This window comes from Mus musculus, chromosome 3 (genome assembly GCF_000001635.26).
Source record: "Mus musculus strain C57BL/6J chromosome 3, GRCm38.p6 C57BL/6J".
NCBI classification, from domain to species: Eukaryota; Metazoa; Chordata; class Mammalia; order Rodentia; family Muridae; genus Mus; species Mus musculus.
In genome coordinates, this window is record NC_000069.6 from 78958264 (window position 1) to 78980305 (window position 22042).

The 22042-nt window shown below is 41.8% G+C and overlaps 1 non-coding gene and 1 pseudogene across 1 annotated transcript; one reads left to right on the plus strand and one right to left on the minus strand.

The window, feature by feature from the left end:
• Gm9762 (predicted pseudogene 9762) lies at positions 7219-8939 on the minus strand (annotated as a pseudogene).
• Positions 21659-21788, plus strand: Gm23440. The gene has a single exon (XR_003954793.1). It is a non-coding gene; the product is annotated as a small nucleolar RNA SNORA17 (small nucleolar RNA).
• The last annotated feature ends 254 nt before the right edge of the window (positions 21789-22042 follow it).

The window sequence follows — 22042 nt, forward strand, 5'->3', positions numbered from 1 at the left end:
TGAAATTGCTAGTAGTGAATAAGGAAGCTGTTTTGACCTTCAAATGTCTCAAATTTGTGAACTTGGGTGGGTTATGCAGCTTTTTGGGACTCAGTTTTCTCATCTTGTAAATGGATAAGTGGCACCCATCTTGTATTTAGAGAATCACATTACAGAGTACATAATTAGTTGGGCTCAGTTCCTGACATTATCAGCTCCCATATGCTCAAGAAGCAATGAACCCCAGCCCTGCCCAGGCAGGGCCATAAGACAATCATACACTACAGAGCCTCCTTCTTGGACACAGGGAAATGCAACTGTAAAGACCAGGGATTAGTTTATATACTGCAGAAAAAAAATGTTTCTACAACCTTGCCCCTGACTTGTCTCATAGAAACTTAGTGTGACTCGCCCTCTCCCTGTCCCTTCAGCTCCTAAGTGACCCTGCATCAGTCCCAGAATGTATGAGAGGTTTGTTTGTTTGGGTTGGGGGGGAGTGGTGTTTGTTGTTTGTTTGTTTGTTTGTTTTGTTATCATTACTTGTACTCCACACCATCAAACAGCTTCCTGTTCATTGAGCCTTCGCTGTTTCACAAATACTAAACTCCAGAAACCAATGTCCTCTTGTGCATCTCAAGAACAGGCCTGGACACATGGTCTTGTAGATGGGGGGAACAACCCAGCATCCCTGGAGTCAACTTTATTTAAGGCAATTCAGACATTGCTGAGGCAGGGCAATGTCTCCTGTTGAACACTAGAGGGTAGTCTTTACCTTTCTGTGCAAAGTGCTTAGCCAGCAACCATGGATTTTCAAACCTGACATCACAGAGAAACACCATGCACATGCATGCCAAATCTACATCACTTACACAACAATTCTACACAACTAACATATATTTATATGTATCTGTGTGCAAGAAACAAACAATACCCATTAATACAAGCAAGCACAGAGATGTACAAACACACACATAGCCAAAGACATAAAAGTAAACACATTCTACAGACACTTAACTCACATCTGTACTCTGGGATGCTGTTTTTTACAACAAGGGACTGGAAGTCTGAGAGCTCATATATTCTGCATCATAATAGATCATAAAGTCAAGCCTCAAGTAAGACCGCATTGTTACAGAAACCATTATTACAGAAAAGCAAAATTATTACTTATCTTTATCCTAGCCATCTGAAGAGTACAACCAGCAAGCATGACTAATGCCAACATTAACAGACCAATAAATACATACTGGTTTTGCCAATGCAGTGTGAATTAAAGAGATGGTAGCAAATGAAACTCTAGTTTACACTTGAGCCCACTAAAAACAAAATTATATTTTCTTAACCAATGTTGTATAGCAGTGTCCTCTGAGGAAAAAACCCTACATCTTGGAGGAAAGCTTCTTAAGATATGAGATGCTTTCAAGGGAGAGAAACATTCTGTCCTGCAGATAAGCTTCTTGATCCAAGAAGTAAATAAGGTAAAGACTTCCAGGAAGTTCCTGAAACTGAACAGATTCACTGGCAGGTCTCTCATAAGCAGTAAGGATTGTTGAGAGACACTCTCGGAGAACCTGAGCTGCCTGGAAAGAGGCTCAGATCAGTTTATCTGCCTAAAAGAGACACTCCCCAGCCTGTTGAGCTGCCTGTAAGATGATCAGTGTTCCCCAGGTTTCTAGCTTTTGTGAGTGGTCACTCATGCTGGGCTGGGCTAGATGCAGCTTTGTTTACATCATTTCTGCTCCTATAAATAACCCTTTACCCATATTCCTATAACTAACATAAATAAAACCCACTGGCTCACCAAGCTGGACTTTGGTAGTATCCATATTTTGATATATCATCTGTTCCTTACCCATCATCAGTTCATGTCTCCCAGGAAAAGTGATATACAAAAACCAAAAATAATTTATGAGTACTTGAATGCAGATGGGGAAAGAAGACAGAACATTTTGCCTGTCCAGAGAATTGTCCAGAACACTTCTTTTAGGAACCCATCCACTTAGAATCCTCCTGCCTCTGCCTCTTCAGCGTATCCTATCAGTGGACCATCACAACGAGCAGAAACAAACAGCTCACAGTGGAGGCTCAGGGATATTTTGGAAGAACTAGCAGAGAGATTGTGAGACCAGAGAGTTTTCTCTGAGTGGTGTCTCCTAGGAATGAATGGCAGAAGCTCTGCCCATAAAATCCATCAATATGGCTGCCTAACCCTGAGCTGAACAAGAACCAAATCAACAGATAATGCCAAAGTAGATGGGGAAAGCCCAGAAGACCTCAACCCTACACAAAGTTCTACAGACAACTAAGGACCACTTGGAGTGGGAGAAACAGTCTTCCTCAGAGAGAGCACAATGATTGGTTGTTCAAATCCAAATCGCATTGAAAATGTACACAAATAATACCGAGTAGGATGTGCTTATTTATTTAAGTGAGGAGAGAGAGCTATTAATCAATTAATGGAGAATAGATGCCATGAGTTTGAAAGAGAGCAAGAAGGGGTGTGTGGGAGGGTTTGGAGGGAAGAAAGGGAAGGGAGAAAGATATGATGTAATATAGTTATATTATAATCTCAAAAAATAAAAGATAACATTACAAGCCTGACTTTCACCATAATGGCTGGTGTATAAACCAACCCAATATTCATGACACTTGGCGGTAGGCAGGAGATGTCCCTCTCCTCCCACTAAAGAAAGCAATTTTGATCCGAGACACCTGCGAACATGTTGTGCTACAGGGCAGAGGGGAATTGAGAAGCATGGCTAACATAGCAGTTGTCAGCCTTAAAGGTGGTAGATGACCCTGGAGTGCTGAGACAGGCTTAGGACCATCACAGTGTAACATAATTCAAACCTACAAGGAATAGAATGGAAGGTTTGATCTAGATAAGGATTGTGGTATTGAGCCCCTCTGTATTGGAACAGATCTGCTTAGTAGGGCTTCTCATGCAGACCTTAGACGGGCACAGGGGAGAAGCTAACTGGCAAGGAACATCCAGCACTCATGAAAACCTCAACTTGATTCCTAGTAAGGAAAAACAGTTCTTAGACCCCTTAAGGTCTTGAGCAACAAGGGAAGGAGCCTGGAATCAAAGACTGTCCAGAGAGCAAATGGGGCATGCCACAACACTGCAGCCCCTCACAGCTACTTCTCGATGGGAAAAGGCAGGGTTGTTCTCTGAAAGCTGAAACGAGCCCAAGATCTATCCCTTCGCTTCGTTCCTCATGCACTCATGTGTGCAGTATCGTATCTTGCTATTTTTCGAAATATGTGGAAAGAAGCCAAAGAATATTAAAGAGAATTCTGCAGAGAGGAAATGCAAAAGACTTTTACCCTTGGGGGGAAAAAATCCCTTGTGTGATGCAACCTTCCAAGATGACTCCATATTTCCTACATACATTTCTTGATGTATAGCACCTGAGTGTTGTCCTAGAGAATTCTCCCTAGAGAATGAGAACCAAGATTTGATGGGCTAGCCAGTCCCTTAATTAGGTCACATTGTAACACAGAGGTGGTAGGAAAGCCTGGCCTAGAGGCAGGGCTGTAACCTCTGCAATGGGGAGGCTGAGGAGAAAGACAGAAAGCTTGAGAGCTCAAGAAGAGCCTGGGCTACATAATCAGATGCTGTGTTTTAAACCCAAGTCTGGAAAGGTATGTCAGAGGTCGAGATTTACTGACATGCCCAAGCCTTACTCCCACCCTGCTCTAAACCAGAACCACGGAAGAAAGGATAATTGTTCTGTTGATCACTCTATGTCATTCAGGATTGCAGTTTATCAGACTGAGATAAGAGTCTCCCGTTGTCTTAGAGCACACACACTGCATGCTGTGTGGTACATGATACACATGTCAGTAAACGGTTACTGTTATGAAATATAAGGCAGGCGACAGGCAGGGGTAAGGGGGTACCTCGGAGACCCGTGCCAAGTTGTCCCCCGGAAAAGTCACAGCATGAGGCAGACCTGATATAAGGAGGTCTATTTGGGGAAGGGAGGAAAACGAGGGCCTGGAAAGGGGTTAGAAGCAGACAGAGCCACGATGCAGGGGGTTGGGGGGGAAGGTAGAGAGAGAGAGAGAGAGAGAGAGAGAGAGCGCTGGGGTAGCACTCAGTTCTCTTATATGCTGCCCAGGCCACCTGCACCTGTCAGTGGCACAGATGATGACACACTATTGCTAAGTCCCTGTTACTGAGTCCCTGGGAAGAGTTCAGCCGAATCACCTGCAAGCTAGCAGTTGCACCTTCTATAAGCTAAGACATCCAGAAAGGAGATGGTGACTTTGGTCACACCACTAACTGCAAAGAAGTAGATTCTGCCAACTCTTGAAATAAGCCAGGAAACAGACACTTCATAGCTGAACCTCACAAAGAGAACCCAAAAAGAGAAGCTTCCTCCCTTCCGACCCCAACCCCACTACCTGTTCACCCCAAGCTGAGAACACCACAGCTGGCGTGTGCCCGGGTCTGTGACCCCTAGAAACGGAAGTATTAATATGTGTATTATTAAAACTGTGGCATTAATGAGTCACTCTGAGGTAAAACTGAGTCAAGTACGGCCTGAGCTTCATAGCAAAGTCCTGTCTCTAGAAAACAACAACTACTGACAGCCACAGTAGTTCCTGTGTGGCCATTTGTTACAGCGACCACAGTAAGCTTTACGTTATTCAGGAATGTAACCTAGAGGCCGAGGGAGAAACCATGTGCGCCTTGTCTGCCTGGAAAATTTGAGATTATGCTGTGTGAGCAAGATTACGGAAAACAGGCATCCTCACACATTACAAGAGGCAGTTAAGTCAGTGTGATTCCTATGACAGCTAATTTTTAAATATATATATATATCAAGATTTTAAATCACAGCCCTGTCAGCTATCAAGTCTATTTATAACTTATCTGGAGATACATTCACTAGCAAGAATAGGCTAACACGCACGGAAGCATGGTTTGTAACAATAAAAAATTAGTATAATCACTGCATTAATGAGCAGGACCCTGGCTAGGGGAGTGTGATGGCCATTCTTGGTTGTCAAGCTGACTACATGTACAATACATGTGAAAACCAAGTGCCTGGGCACACCTGTGAGGGATTTTTCTTAATTAAATTATTTGAGGTAGGAAGACACCCCTTTAATCCAAAACTGTGAGGTGGGGAGAGCCACCCTTAATTTGGGTCATACCTTCTGCTGGCAGTGTATATAAAGGACATGGAAGAAGGAAGCTTTTGTTCTTGGCCTGTTTGTTCTAGCTGTCAAGCCCATGCCATCACTGGAATTAGAGCTATTTCTTCAAGATCCTGGTATATATGGAAGACTAACTGAAACACCTAGCCTTTTGGACTAAGCAAATACTGAATTCTTCGACTTTCCATTCGTAGAGAGCGGTAGTTGGATTAACTGGAGTCTAGCCTGTAAGCCGCCCTAACAGATGTCTAACAAATTAATATATACATTTATTCTACCATCAGGACTGTTTCTCTAGAGAACCATGACTAATACAGTAAGTTATAGTCTTTGATAAGCTAGATTCTTTGGAGCCATCAAACATGAAAAAGACTTAAGTATTATCTTAAAGATATTCAAGATATTTTTGTAGACAATGAAAATAATGTCTTGTTTATTTTTTTAATCAATGTGATACTAACCTAGACACACCAAGGAAGAGAGCATTACAACAGAGGGCTCTCCTCCATCTAATTGGCCTGTGGAATGTCTCTGGGCATTTTCTTGATTTCTAATTGATGTAGGAGGGCCCAGGCCACTGTGGTCCTTAGATAGGTGGGTGTGAATTGTATTAGAAAGGGAGATGATCACGCCAGTACACCCATCTCTGCTTCAGTTCCTGCCTCCAGGTTCTTCCCTTGAGTCTCTCTCTGCCTTGCATTCTCTGGACGATGGTTTGGTGAAACAAGCCCACTCCTTCCCAAGTTGCTTTCGGACATGGTGTTTATCACAGCAACAGAGACATGGATAGCAAGCTACCATCTGGGGGCAGAAGCTGAAATATTATCACCAGGGAAGGGGAGTGGATGCCATTTAAGATACTAATGAGAGTATCTGGCTCAGAGATAGAGGCGGTATAGATGCATTGTATACCATGCCCCTAGTGAAGACATGAGAGCAAGGAACACCCAAATATTCACCATAAAGTGACACGCTGCAGAAGACAGCCACCACCCTGGGTCGTGGGAACCGCTGCTGAGATTCCCAAGAGATGTCATGAGAAGAGCCTCTGTGGACCCAAGAAGTGAATCGTGAGAAAAAAAAAAAAAAAAAAAAAAAAAAGTCGGTTTTCAGTTTAACCCAAACCGGAGGAAACCAGGGTGAGTTCAGATCTTTCCTCTCTCCCTCTCCTGACCACATCCTTTTGCTCTAGCCAGAAAAGTCTCATAAAATTGATCTGAATTAGAGTTCCCACTACTTATGAGGCTAAGCATTTTAACAGCTGACCAGAAGAAAAAAAAAAAAAAACACATTGCCTGTGTGTGAGAGAACAAGTAAGAACTTTGTCTTAGATTTCATTCTGTGGGTAAACTGCTTCCGCTGAGAAAAACCCCAACTGTGGAGAACAAAGCTAAGTTTAACTTTCTAGGGAAACATGCGAGAAAACTGTAAGGACAATGAAGAAACAGCATTTTGAACATGAGCGAGCAACAGATAAAATTCTTTTTCTACACAATAAACGCTACAATGTCGATTCGAAACTTACTGAGGAAAAAGGAACACTACTTGATGGTTAATACTTGGAAAGTGCCAAGAATAAAATAGTGACAAAGCAATGCCCTCGGGTACCGTGCGAGTAGAAAGAGAAACCCACAGTGACATTCCCTTCACATCACGGGGTTGTGTTTTATTTTGTCCTGACACTCGTTTTACTGTATCTGAGACAGAAAGTTAGGCCTCACACATGCATACTCTATCAAAGAGCTATGCCCTAAGGCCTGTCCCATCATGCTTTGCTGGGTTTGCCCCGCACCGCACCGCACCGCACCGCACTGCATCACCCTGCCTTGCTTCTGATTCAAGATTTCACCATGTAGCCTAGACTGACCTGGAACTCCTACTCTCTTGCCTCAGTCTCCCACGTGCCAGGCCTACTCGCATGTGTCACCATGCTCAACAGCTCTCAGCACCGCGCAGTTCCCATCTCCTGACCCTGTTCCTCCTGTGACACAGGAGAGGCTTCAGACATGAGATAACAGAAAGATCTGATGGCATTTAACTTTCTTTTTTTTTTTTTTTTTTTTTTTTTTTTTTGTAATGACTGTAGTAATCAGTTTATTACACAGATGAATCATTCGTGAACGTACAAGCTCCAGAGGAGCAACAGGGTCTTAAATATACACACAGATTTCCATCAAATACATCTCCACCCTTACATCGAAATAGGCCTAAAGCAGTTAAAAACATAAGAAAAATAAGAGCTATTAGCTATGTATTAACTGAGAAACCACATACAAACCAAAGATTATGGAAAGGGGCTAAAAGGAGGAAGGCTGAAAGGGCAGGGAGATGTGAAGTGTTGGGAACAAAGCCCACCACACTTTATGTACTAACAGCTCCAGTCCATTTAAATGTTGATCCGTTAACCTTAGACCTTAAAGCACAGCATGTAGTTTAATCTGTTTGGTCATAACTTTCACCTAAGTTGTAGGTCCTTCAGGATGAAATGAATATAGAAACAGCTTCACGTTCTTCACCTTGCTTTTTATGACTGTTTGAGATTGGATGGACTCCACTTAAGGACAATCTCCTATGGGTCACTGGAGCTTTTCCTCCCATCCAAGCACACACTGTGTACCTACTACCCCTCACATCTTGCCATTATCCAAAGTTAAGTCAATAAGGAAAGCTTTTAGTCTCACACCTAGGTTATGCCCGGAGAACTGGCTTCTCACACACACACTTCTCTGCTAGGAGGCAATGTTGGTACAGAAGTACAGTATTTCTAGTTTGTTGTTCCAAGTATGTACAACACGCAGCACTGCTGTGTCAGGTAAACATGTGCACAGGGGAAGATGAGGCGTGGGCTCATAGAAAGCAGTCAAATGGAAATCAAAAGTACTTTCTCTCTCTCAGAGTTCCCCTAGCTTTATTTGTAGAGGTTATCCAATAATTTCTTTAATTACATCGCATACTTCTGAGTCCATTCCCGAGCTATTCTGTTGTACTTTTCTCTATCTGTTTTGTAGATCCGAGCAATCTCAGGCACTAAAGGATCATCTGGATTGGGATCACACAACAGAGAACAGATGGACAAAAGTACTTTTGAAATAGTTAGTGCTGGAGACCACTGTGACCGTAGAATATCAAGACAAATGCTGCCATTACTGTTAATATTTGGGTGATAAATTCTTGTTGTAAATGCAACCTTAGGCGGTTTGAAGGGGTAATCTGTTGGGAAATGAATTGTCAAGAAAAATACTCCACCCTGATAGGGGCTGTCATTTGGCCCCATTATTGTAGCCTGCCAATGAAACATATCATCTCCAACAGGACCTGCTGAACACTGTGCTGGGGGATCTCGAGCCAGGTCATTCAATTCCTTGTGGATTCTCTTCAGAGCCATGGTGGGAAACGGTGGCGACGGCCCCCGGGGCGGGAACGGGGACGGGGGAGGGACGGGGAAGGGGCGAGGGGGCCTGAGGCCGCCCGAGCGGTCGCGAGTCGACCGGAGAAGACCGGGAGCTCCCGGGAGCGCGGATCAGACGAGCTGAGGGCCGAGGCCCCACTCAGCTTCTGGGCCTGCCGCAGCGGTCACCGCATCACCCGGCGGCGGCCCCTTTATGCGCTGCTGCCACAGCCGCCGCCGCCGCCGTAGCTGCCTCTTCCTCGTACGCTCAGCGCCGCCTGGGAGGAAGAGCCCCCAAGCTCCGGGCTCGCCCAGCGCCTTACGGTGGCGGAGCCGGGGGGAGCCTGCTCTCCTGCCTGGTGCAGGTGGACTAAGGGACGCGCGGGCGGGCGGCGCCGCCCGGGTGGGGCCGCCTTAACTTTCTATATATGCTTTAAGTCGAGTCTGGTAAAACTGTCTTGAACTCTACAGTCACTTTCAAGGAATGCAGCTGAGACCTTCAGAAATAACAGTCAACAGGAAAATGAAATGGAGGTCCCAGCTCAGAGAAATCACTTTCCATGTAGCTCTCAGCCTAGTCCCAGCACAGCATCAAGCCAAGATTAGCTGAAGAAATACCATGGTGACAAAAGGGGTTCCCTCTTCAGTTTCTTTTTATTGTGAAGTTTTTCTACGTTATATTTTAATTAGCATAAAATGTAAATGGCTCTGTTGTGACATTTTTATACTTACTTTGTATTTATCGATAAGCCTTTTTTGGACGAAGCTCTCCCATGCTCCTTCACTCTCCTGCTAACCAACAACCCATCAAGTAGCCCCCTTTCTCTGTAAATGTCATATAAACCATCTATCTTTCAGACTTCGTCTTCCATGGTCCCTTTTCTAGGAATATACACACACAAACACACGAAAGCAGGTGGTATTTGCTTTTTTTGAGTCTAGTTACTTCACTAGATATAATTTATACAGCTCTACACATTTTCCTGAAACTTCATTTTTTTAAAAGAAATAAACAATAGGTCCCTTCCGGTCTTCGCCAGCACTGGGTCACCTTAGGCACAGAGTCAGCAGATACCCACAAGGTCCCGAGAGGACTCTCCATGAGATCTTAGGACCACCGGTGAGTGGAAAACAATTTCTATTCCATTCCAATAACACAGGACCAGCATTAGGGAAGCAGAAAACCCAGCCTGACCAGGGTCACAAGTCCCTTCTGGTCGGCGCCAGCACTGGGTCACCTGGGTGAGGAATCGGAAGACACCCCCAATGTCACTAGAGAACAGCTTCTGAGTCAGACCCCGTTTCGGGCTCCAGACATCCAGGCACCATCCCTGCCAGAGGAAAGCCATCTTGGTTCCCGGATCCCTCTGAGACTAGTCTGAGCGGGTGAGAGTGTAGACTACAGAAGCTAACAGCTTCTGGGACAGGACTTGTTTCAGGCCTTCATCTTCTGCCAGGAGGCAGGACCAAATGCCAGATATTTGGCACCTTCTCTGCAAGAGGAGAGCTTGCCTGCAGAAAGTGCTCAGACCACTGAAACTCAGGAGAGAGCTACTCTCCCAGTTCTGCTGATAGAGGATAACAGAATCACGGGAGGAACAAGCTCTAACTAGAGACAACTATAACAACTAACTCCAAAGATTACCAGATGGTGAAAGGCAAATGTAAGAATCTTACTAACAGAAACCAAGACCACTCACCATCATCAGAACACAGCACTCCCACCTTACCCAGTCCTGGGCACCCCAACACACCTGAAAACCTAAACCCGGATTTAAAAGTATATCTCATGATGATGGTAGAGGACATCAAGAAGGACTTTAATAACTCACTTAAAGAAATACAGGAGAACACTGCTAAAGAGTTACACGCCCTTAAAGAAAAACAGGAAAACACAACAAAACAGGTAGAAGTCCTTAAAGAAAAACAGGAAAACACATCCAAACAGGTGATGGAAATGAACAAAACCACACTAGACCTAAAAAGGGAAGTAGACACAATAAAGAAAACCAAAAGTGAGACAACACTGGAGATAGAAACCCTAGGAAAGAAATCTGGAACCATAGATGCGAGCATCAGCAATAGAATACAAGAGATGGAAGAGAGAATCTCAGGTGCAGAAGATTCCATAGAGAACATCGGCACAACAATCAAAGAAAATGGAAAATGCAAAAAGATCCTAACTCAAAACATCCAGGAAATCCAGGACACAATGAGAAGACCAAACCTACGGATAATAGGAGTAGATGAGAATGAAGATTTTCAACTTAAAGGGCCAACAAATACTTCAAAAAAATTATAGAAGAAAACTTCTCAAACCTAAAGAAAGAGATGCCCATGAACATACAAGAAGTCTCCAGAATTCCAAATAGACTGAACCAGAAAAGAAATTCCTCCCAACACAATTAATCAGAACAACAAATACACTAAATAAAGAGAGAATATTAAAATCAGTAAGAGAAAAAGGTCAAGTAACATATAAAGGCAGGCCTATCAGAATTACACCAGACTTTTCACCAGAGACGACGAAAGCCAGAAGATCCTGGACAGATGTTAAACAGACACTAAGAGAACCCAAATGCCAACCCAGGCTACTATACCCAGCCAAACTTTCAATTACCATAGATGGAGAAACCAAAGTATTCCATGGCAAAACCAAATTCACACATTATCTTTCCATGAATCCAGCCCTTCAAAGGATAATAACAGAAAAAAACCAATACAAGGACAGAAACCATGCCCTTAAAAGCAAGAAAGTAATCCCTCAACAAACCTAAAAGAATACAGCCACAAGAACAGAATGCTAACTCTAACAACAAAAATAAAAGGAAGCAAAAATTACTTTTCCTTAATATCTCAATATCAATGGACTCAACTCCCCAATAAAAAGACATAGACTAACAGACTGGCTACACAAAAAGGACTCAACATTTTGCTGCTTACAGGAAACCCATCTCAGGGAAAAAGACAGACACTACCTCAGAATGAAAGGCTGGAAAACAATTTTCCAAGCAAATGGTCTGAAGAAACAAGCTGGAGTAGCCATTCTAATATCGAATAAAATCGACTTCCAAAGTTATCAAAAAAAGAAAAGGAAGGACACTTTATATTCATCAAAGGTAAAATCCTCCGAGAGGAACTCTCAATTCTGAATATCTATGCTCCAAATGCAAGGGCAACCACATTCACTAAAGAAACTGTAGTAAAGCTCAAAGCACACATTGCACCTCACACAATAATAGTGGGAGACTTCAACACACCACTTTCATCAATGGACAGATCGTGGAAACAGAAACTAAACAGGGACACAGTGAAACTATCAGAAGTTATGAAGCAAATGGATCTGACAGATATCTACAGAACATTTTATCCTAAAACAAAAGGATATACCTTCTTCTCAGCACCTCATGATACCTTCTCCAAAACTGAGAATATAATTGGTCACAAAACAGGCCTCAACAGATACAAAAATATTGAAATCGTCCCATGCATCCTATCAGACCATCATGGACTATGGCTGATCTTCAATAACAACATAAATAATAGAAAGCCAACATTCACGTGGAAACTGAACAACACTCTTCTCTATGATACCTTGATCAAGAAAGGAATAAAGAAAGAAATTAGAGACTTTTTAGAGTTTAATGAAAATGAAGTCACAACATACTCAAACTTATGGGACACAATGAAAGCATTTTTAAGAGGGAATCTCATAGCTCTGAGTTCCTCCAAAAAAAAATTAGAGAGAGCACACACTAGCAGCTTGACAACACACCTAAAAGCTCTAGAACAAAAGGAAGCAAATTCACCCAAGAGGAGTAGATGGCAGGAAATAATCAAACTCAGGGGTGAAATCAACCAAGTGGAAACAAGAAGAACTATTCAAAGAATCAGTCAAACGAGGAGCTAGTTCTTTGAGAAAATCAACAAGATAGATAAACCGTTAGCCACACTCACTAGAGGGCACAGGAACAGCATCCTAATTAACAAAATCAGAAATGAAAAGGGAGACATAACAACAGATCCTGAAGAAATCCAAAACACCATCAGATCCTTCTACAAAAGGCTATACTCAACTAAACTAGAAAACCTGGATGAAATGGACAAATTTCTAGACAGATACCGGGTACCAAAGTTAAATCAGGATCAGGTTAATGATCTAAATAGTCCTATATCCCCTAAAGAAATAGAAGCACTCATTAATAGTCTCCCAACCAAAAAAAAAAAAAAAAAAAAAAACAAAGCCCAGGACCAGATGGGTTTAGTGCAGAGTTCTATCAAACCTTCAAAGAAGATCTAATTCTAGTTCTTCCTAAACTATTCCACAAAATAGAATTAGAAGGTACTCTACCCAATTCATTCTATAAAGCTACAATTACTCTGATACCTAAACAACAGAAAGACCCAACAAAGATAGAGAACTTGAGACCAATTTTTCTTACGAATATTGATGCAAAAATATTCAATAACATTCTCGCTAACTGAATCCAAGAACACATCAAAAAAATCATCCATCCTGACCAAGTAGGTTTCATTCCAGGGATGCAGTGATGGTTTAATATATGGAAATCCATCAATGTAATCCACTATATAAACAAACTCAAGACAAAAACCACATGATCATCTCATTAGATGCAGAGAAAGCATTTGACAAAATAAAACACCCATTCATGATAAAAGTCTTAGAAAGATCAGGAATTTAAGGCCCATACCTAAACATGATAAAAGCAGTCTACAGCAAACCAGTAGCCAACATCAAAGTAAATGGTGAGAAGCTGGAAGCATTCCCACTAATATCAGGGACTAGACAAGGCTGCCCACTTTCTCCCTACCTATTCAACTTGAAGTCCTAGCCAGAGCAATTAGACAACTAAAAGGAGATCAAGGGGATACAAACTGGAAAGGAAGAAGTCAAAATATCACTTTTTGCAGATGATATGATAGTATATATAAGTGAGCCTAAAAATTCCACCAGAGAACTCCTAAGCCTGATAAACAGCTTCAGTGAAGTAGCTGGATATAAACTTAACTCAAACAAGTCAATGAATGGCCTTTCTCTACACAAAGGATAAACTGTCTGAGAAAGAAATTAGGGAAACAACACCCTTCACGATAGTCACAAATAATATAAAATACCTGGTGTGACTCTAACTAAGGAAGTGAAAGATCTGTATGATAAGAACTTCAAGTCTCTAAAGAAAGAAATTAAAGAAGATCTCAGAAGATGGAAAGATCTCCCATGTTCATGGATTGGCAGGATCAATATAGTAAAAATGACTATCTTGCCAAAGCAATCTACAGATTCAATGCAATCCCCATCAAAATTCCAACTCAATTCTTCAGCGAATTAGAAAGGGCAATCTGCAAATTCATCTGGAATAACAAAAAACCTAGGATATCAAAAACTCTTCTCAAGGATAAAAGAACCTCTGGTGGAATCACCATGCCTGACCTAAAGCTGTACTACAGAGCAATTGTGATCAAAACTGCATGATACTGGTATAGTGACAGACAAGTAGACCAATGGAATAGAATTGAAGACCCAGAATTGAACCCACACACCTATGGTCACTTGATCTTTGACAAGGGAGCTAAAACCATCCAGTCAAAAAGACAGTATTTTCAACAAATGGTGCTGGCACAACTGGTGGTTAACATGTAGAGGAATGCAAATTGATCCATTCCTATCTCCTTGTACTAAGGTCAAATCTAAGTGGATCAAGGAACTCCACATAAAACCAGAGTGAAACCAGACAGTGATACTTATAGAAGAGAAAGTGGGGGGAAAGCCTCAAAGATATGGACACAGGGGAAAAATTCCTGAATAGAACAGCAATGGCTTGTGCTGCAAGATCGAAAATCAACAAATGGGACCTCATAAAATTGCAAAGCTTCTGTAAGGCAAAAGACACTGTCAATAGACAAAAGGCCACCAACAAATTGGGAAAGGATCTTTACCTATCCTAAATCAGATAGGGGACCAATATCCAATATATATTAAGAACTCAAGAAGGTAGACTCCAGAAAATCAAATAACCCCATTAAAAATGAGGCTCAGAGCCAAACAAAAAATTCTCATCTGAGGAATAACAAATGCCTGAGAAGCACCTGAAAAAATGTTCAGCATCCTTAATCATCAGGGAAATGCAAATCAAAACAACCCTGAGATTCCACCTCACACCAATCAGAATGGCTAAGATCAAAAATTCAGGTGACAGCAGATGCTGGCTAGGATGTGGAAAAAGAAGAACACTACTCCATTGTTGGTGGGATTGCAAGCTTGTACAACCACTCTGGAAATCAGTCTGGCTGTTGCTCAGACAATTGGACATAGTACTACCAGAGGATCCTGAAATACCTCTCCTGGGCATATATCCAAAAGATGTTCCGACTGGTAATAAGAGCACATGCTCCACTATTTTCATAGCAGTCTTATTTATAATAGCCAGAAGCTGGAAAGAACCCAGATGCCCCTCAACAGAGGAATGGATACAGAAAATGTGGTACATTTACACAATGGAGTACTACTCAGCTATTAAAAAGAATGAATTTATGAAATTCCTAGGCAAATGGATGGAACTGGAGGGCATCATCCTGAGTGAGGTAACCCAATCACAAAAGAACTCACATGATATGTTCTCACTGATAAGTGGATATTAGCCCAGAAATTTAGAATACCCAAGATACAAGATACAATTTGCGAACCACATGGAACTCAAGAAGAACGAAGACCAAAGTGTGGACACTTTGCCCCTTCTTAGAATTGGGAACAAAACACCCATGGAAGGAGTTACAGAGACAAAGTTTAGAGCTGAGACGAAAGGATGGACCATCTAAAGACTGCCATATCCGGATCCATCCCATAATCAGCCTCCAAACGCTGACACCATTGCATACAACTAGCAAGATTTTGCTGAAAGGACCCTTATATAGCTGTCTCTTCTGAGACTATGCTGGGGCCTAGCAAACACAGAAGTGGATGCTCACAGTCAGCTATTGGATGGATCGCAGGGCCCCCAATGGAGAAGCTAGAGAAAGTACCCAAGGAACTAAAGGGATCTGCAGCCCTATAGTTCGAACAACAATATGAACTAACCAGTACCCCCCAGAATTCGTGTCTCTAGCTGCATATGTATCAGAAGATGGCCTAGTTGGCCATCAGTGGAAAGAGAGACCCATTGGTCTTGCAAACTTTATATGTCTCAGTACAGAGCAACGTCAGGACCAAGAAGTGGGAGTGGAGGGGAGGGGAGTGGGGGGGGAGGATTAGGGGGGCTTTTGGGATAGCACTTGAAATGTAAATGAAGAAGATATCTAATTTAAAACAAAATTCTAAAAATTAAAACTGTAAAGGAAAAAAAGAAATAAACAACATTTCTTTTTATTAGATTTTTCTTTATATACATTTCAAATGCTATCTTGAAAGTTCCCTATACCCTCCCTCCACCCTGCTCCCCTACCTACCCACTCCTGCTTCTTGGCCCTGGCATTCCCCTGTACTGGGGCATATAAAGTTTGCAATACCAAGTGGCCTCTCTTACCAGTGATGGCCGATTAGGCCATCTTCTGCTACATATGCAGATAGAGATATGAGCTCTGGGGGTACTGGTTAGTTCTTGTTGTTGCAGACCCCTTCAGCTCCTTGAGTGCTTTCTCTAGCTTCTCCATTGGGGGCCCTGTGTTCCATCTTATAGATGACTGTGAGCATCCACTTCTGTATTTGCCAGGCACTGGCATAGCCTCATACGAGACAGCTATAACAACTGAATAACAGTATTGTGTCTAGGTACTGTGTTCTCTCTGTTTGCTTATCTGTTGAATATCTAGGCTTGTTCTGTTAGGAATAGCTGGGTTCACCAACCAAAGAGTACACATGAAGGGACCCATGGCTCCAGCTACATATGTAGCAGAGGATGGCCTTATCTGGCATCAATGGGAGGGGAGGCCCTTGGTCCTATAGAGGCTCGATGCCCCAGCATAGGGGGATGCTAGAGCGGTGAGGCAGGTGTGGGTAGATGGCTAGAGGAGCATACTCATGGAGGCAAAGGGGAGGGAGGATGGAATGGGAGGTTTGCAGAGGATAAACCTGGGAGAAGAACAACGTTTGAAATGTAAAAAATAAAATAACCAATTAAAAAAACTGTTAAGAATTGTGAAGCAATAAATGTGGTTGGAAAAGTGTCTCATTGGTGGGATTTAGTAGATTTCTTTGGATATATGTACAGGAGAATCAAGGAACTCTGGGCTATCTGAGAAGACAGTTTTATCTTTCACTAGTCAATAATATATATATGGCCAACATGGTATCTATATATTTTATTCATCTATAAAGAAAATTGTGTGCTGGCTACTTTTATGTCAATTTAATACAAGCTATAGTCATCTGAGAGGAAGAAAACTTGGTTGAGAAAACACCTCCCTAAGATCGGGCTGTAGAGCATTTTCTGAAGTAGTGATTCATGGGCATTGTGGGTGGTGCCACACCTGAACTGGTGGTCCAGGGTTCTATAAAAACACAAGCTGAGCAAGCCAGTAAGCAGCACCCCTCTGTGGCCTCTGCATCAGCACCTGCCTCCAAGTTCCTGCCCTGCTTGAGTTTCTGTCCTGACTTCCTTTGAGGAATACTGAAGTGGAAGTGGAAGCCAAAGAAACCCTTTTCTCCCCAAGTTGTTTTTGGTCCTGTTGTTTCATCACAGCATTGATAACCATAAGATACAAAGTAGCCCAGTTCTTTCTAATATCTAAACACCAGCAAGGGTATTATATTTTTAAGATCAACATCTGAATCAGAGATCTAAAAGGAAAAGATTCTGAAATAATTGACTGCTGTTGCATAAGGAAGAGAATGTCATAAATAACTCACTGAAGCATATTAGGTGTTATATAAATTATCTAAGTGATTGTATTATTTGTTCTCAGCATATTTAATGACAGCCTGCTATGAGCACAGAAATATATATAACAGTTGCTGTGAAGAGGACACAGCCTGCACTGTTCATGAAGACAGTCATGTGTCACTTGTACTAAAAATTAGAACACCCATTGTTTGATTTGCAATGGAAGTAGCACCTGAAGTTGGTCCAGCCATAGTGCAAACACTAGGAGAATGGGGCACATGATGCAGAGTCTCTGAAACAGAGTTCTAGAATTTATAAAACAAAGTATAGGGACAAGATTCCTCAGCAGGTAAAGGTACTTGCCACAGTACCTAATAACTTGAGTTGAATCCCTAGTACACACATGGCAGAAAGAGAAAACCAATCCTTACATACATCCCCCAGACTGCCACATGCACACACATCATGATACCATATGCCCACACCCACATATAAGCGAATGAATAAATACATAATAAGAGGTGTTGTGTGGACTAGTCCAGATATTTTAATAAGAATCTACACATCAATTAAATGGCTATAATTATATGTATAAACATGTATAACAAACTGAGAACGCTTTCTTTGTGAAGCTGATGCTCCCCTTCCATCACGTGGATTCTAGGAAGTAAGCACAGGTCATAGGGCTTGGTGACAGTGATATTAATGGCTGAGCCATCTTGCCTACCCTGTACCTATTGTTCTAATTGAAAGATCTCATCTTTTACTTTTTTTTTATCCAAAAGCTTAGAGATGAATTATTGTCCCAAAACACTGCGAAAGAGAAATTATGATATAATAAAACACATTACACAGTCAGCTAATGGATGGATCACAGGGCTCCCAATGGAGGAGCTAGAGAAAGTACCCAAGGAGCTAAAGGGATCTGCAACCCTATAGGTGGAACAACATTATGAACTAACCAGTACCCCGGAGCTCTTGACTCTAGCTGCATATGTATCAAAAGATGGCCTAGTCGGCCATCACTGGAAAGAGAGGCCCATTGGACACGCAAACTTTATATGCCCCAGTACAGGGGAACGCCAGGGCCAAAAAGGGGGAGTGGGTGGGTAGGGGAGTGGGGGTGGGTGGGTATGGGGGACTTTTGGTATAGCATTGGAAATGTAAATGAGCTAAATACCTAATAAAAAATGGAAAAAACACATTAAAATCATATTTCAACTTTAAGAATCCTTTACATACTTTTAAATAAGCTCACTGGTTTAAAACTATTTAGTTGTATTTTTACCTAGACTTGGTCAAACTATGAACCTTGAAAGCCTGACCTTTCAAGCAAAAGCATTTTAGAAATATCTTAGTGGGTTGTTTGTTTCCTTGATGCTCAATTATTTTACTCTTTATATATTCTAGATACTAACCCCCTATCAGATAAACAAATATTTTCCCCTTCTGTACACTGCTGTTTTGCTCACATGATGGTGTCCTTTACTATATAAAAGCTTTTCAGTTTCACAAGGTCCCATTTATTAATTGTCATTGTTAATCCCTGTGATTTCAATGTCCTATTCAATAAGTCCTTTCCCGTACCAATGAGTTCAAACCAGTTTCCCACTGTCCTTGTCCATCAGATTCTGGGTATCTAGGCTTATGTTGATGTCTTTGATCCAAAATGGAATACATAACTGAACAGAGAGTTCTGAAAACACAATGGGTGAGAAACTCTTGAAGAAATGTTCAACATCTTAGCCATAAGAAAAATGCAAATTAAAACAACTTTGAGATTTCCTCTTTTTTTTTCCTTAAAGATTTAATTTATTTTATGTATATGAGTACACTGTCTTCAGACACACCAGAAGAGGGCATCAGATCCATTACAGATGGTTGTGAGCCACCATGTGGTTGCTGGGAATTGGACTCAGGACCTCTGGAGGAGAAGTCAAGTGCTCTCCAGCTCCGAGGTTCCCTCTTACCCTAGTTGGACTAGCCAAAAGCAATAAAACCATTGACAATTCATTCTGTCAGAAAAAGAGAACATTTATTCATTGCTGGAGGGAGGGCAAATTTGTACAGCCACTATGAAAATCAATGCAGAGGGTCCTCAAGAAACTGAGAATTGATCTTCCTCAAGATTCCACTAAACACTCTTGGGCATATACCCAAAGGACTCTCTTTGTAGTAGAGATCTTACTACAGAGATACTTACTCATCTATATTCATTTCTGCTCTATTCATACTACCCAGAAATTAGAAAGAGACTAGATGTCTATCAACTGAAGAATGGATAATGAAAATATGGTACATTTATATAATAGAATATCATTCCTCTCTTAAGAAAATGAGATTATGAAATTTGCAGGTAAATGGATGGAGCTAGAAAAATAGTTGTCCAGTGAGGGATTTACTAGACCCCAAAAGACCAAAGACAAAATAACAAATCCAGTGCCAGGAGTGAGTTAAATTGTGTTGGGTTGTTGGCCACAGGGGTCCCATGGAACACCACAAACATCACAGCTATTGTAAAGGCTTAAGACTGCTCTCTCCAACCTGATGGAAAGGTCCTGTTGATGAGAACAACATTAACTTACATCATTGAACATGGAGAAGTCAAGCTGGTCCCCATCCAGAAGCCTAATTCCTACTGACTAGTGTTTGTATTGCTGAAAGGTACCCTACAGACTATTAGAGGACAAAGGTAAACTTCAATTTTATGCAGCTACAAACACTGTAACCTATAACCATGACCTGAATGTAACACTGACCTTATAGATGCATGAATTTACCTCACTTCAGGAAGGCCTAAACTGCCTGCCTTGCAACCTGGTTATCTTGTCACAGGAATCTTTTGGCAGCAAACACTCTAGTGGATTTTAGTTATCCATCACATGTTCAATAGTTTATGGCAGATAATAGAAGTTTTAAAACCAAAAGAAGCTGCGAAGCAAAGGTATTGATTGAAGCAAGCGTGTTGAAGAATCCCTCTGTCTGGGAAGGATTCTGATTCACTAGATAAAGTCTGATGTTTCTATCTTTATTTTGGGTCATTTAGTTGTCTGCTTGCTTTTGCGTGTAATCTTAAGAGCTACTCAAACAAAAACAAACCTCAAGAATAAATCATGTCCTTAATGCCCTTAATATTTAATTTTAGAAGTAGACGTTCTGTAGCGCAGACACATGTAAAACTAAAGAAAAAGCATGAGTAAAATTTAAAAGGGAAAAAAAAACTCTTTTAACATCATAGTGACTAACGAGTTAGGTTTTGCCTTAACAACAGTACCTTAAAGGAGAGGCAGGGTATCTTACCAGGGCATGGTTGGGGAAAGACATCTGCTACCACCCCCTCCTTGTTTCAAAATGTCTTGCATGAAGTATCTAGATGAGGGTGTCCAACTACACCCACCTCGTATTTGCAAAGCAGGGAGAAACCAGTTTTCTAGCTTACTTTGACAAAACTGATTAGTTCAGTTAATCATTGCAGTCATCTCAACTGAAGTGATAAAGGTCTAGAGAGTAATGAGGGAAATTTTCAATGTGGGAACTGGAGATAATTTGTTCCCTTGCCTCCTTAAAACTGGCTTGCCCAATGTTTGGGGGGGGGTGTTAGTGTCTGGACCAGGTATTTTAGGTTCTTGGTTTCTTATTCCAGGAAATGAAATACAGGTGAACGCACATTTGCATTGAGTGTGATTTTAAAAAGGATCTATAAAATTAAAAGCTGAGACAAAAGGATGGACCATCTAGAGACTGCCATATCCAGGGATCCATCCCATAATTAGCCTCCAAATGATGACACCATTGCATACACTAGCAAGCGTTTGCTGAAAGGACCGTGATATAGCTGTCTCTTGTGAGACTAGGCCAGGGCCTAGCAGACACAGAAGTGGATGCTCACAGTCAGCTATTGGATGGATCAGAGAACATGCCATGTGACTTCACCTCTATCTTGGTTAAAGTGACCATGTGGTATAAACCAACTATGGCAACACCCATAAAACTTCTTAGTCTTATGGGACCCTCTACCTATCATTATATCTCATTATATCTTTTTTTTTTTAGACTAAGGAGGCAGCACCAAGTCTCTAAGATGTTTTTGTTTTATTTTACTTTCCCTACATAAAGGAAGCAACAGCAGGCTTCCAAGATATTTTGGATTAAGATGGATTTTTGTACGATAATTTTTTTGTCCTGAGAATGAAAAATAACAGATGAAGACAAAAACCATAAACAATGTAGAAAATAGAACTTAAAAACAACATATGTTTGATGATAAAGGCTTATAGACTCACCTGCCTCTAGAGGTGTTGCAGGAGTGGCTGCTGTGTCATAGGTGCATCAATAGGTGGCAGAGAGGAGAAAGGCTATGTCTATGCTGTGTTCTGACCTGTGAACATCTGAATGATTGGTACCCTAACCCTCCCTGAAATAAAGTGAACCTGAGACAGCCACCAGTCTGGTGCCAGGGGTCCAGGACAGGGAGATAGCCCAAGACAACCCCCATCTAGCACCGTGCAGGATGGGACAGGTTCCCAGGGTAGGAAGTGAGCCAGAGATTAGAAGAACTCCATCTGGAACCTTGGGCCCTGTGTGGGAATGAGCTTGAGACAGACAATCCTCACATGGGGTTACTACAGCAGGCCTAGGATAGGAGTGAGCTGGAAATGACCACCAG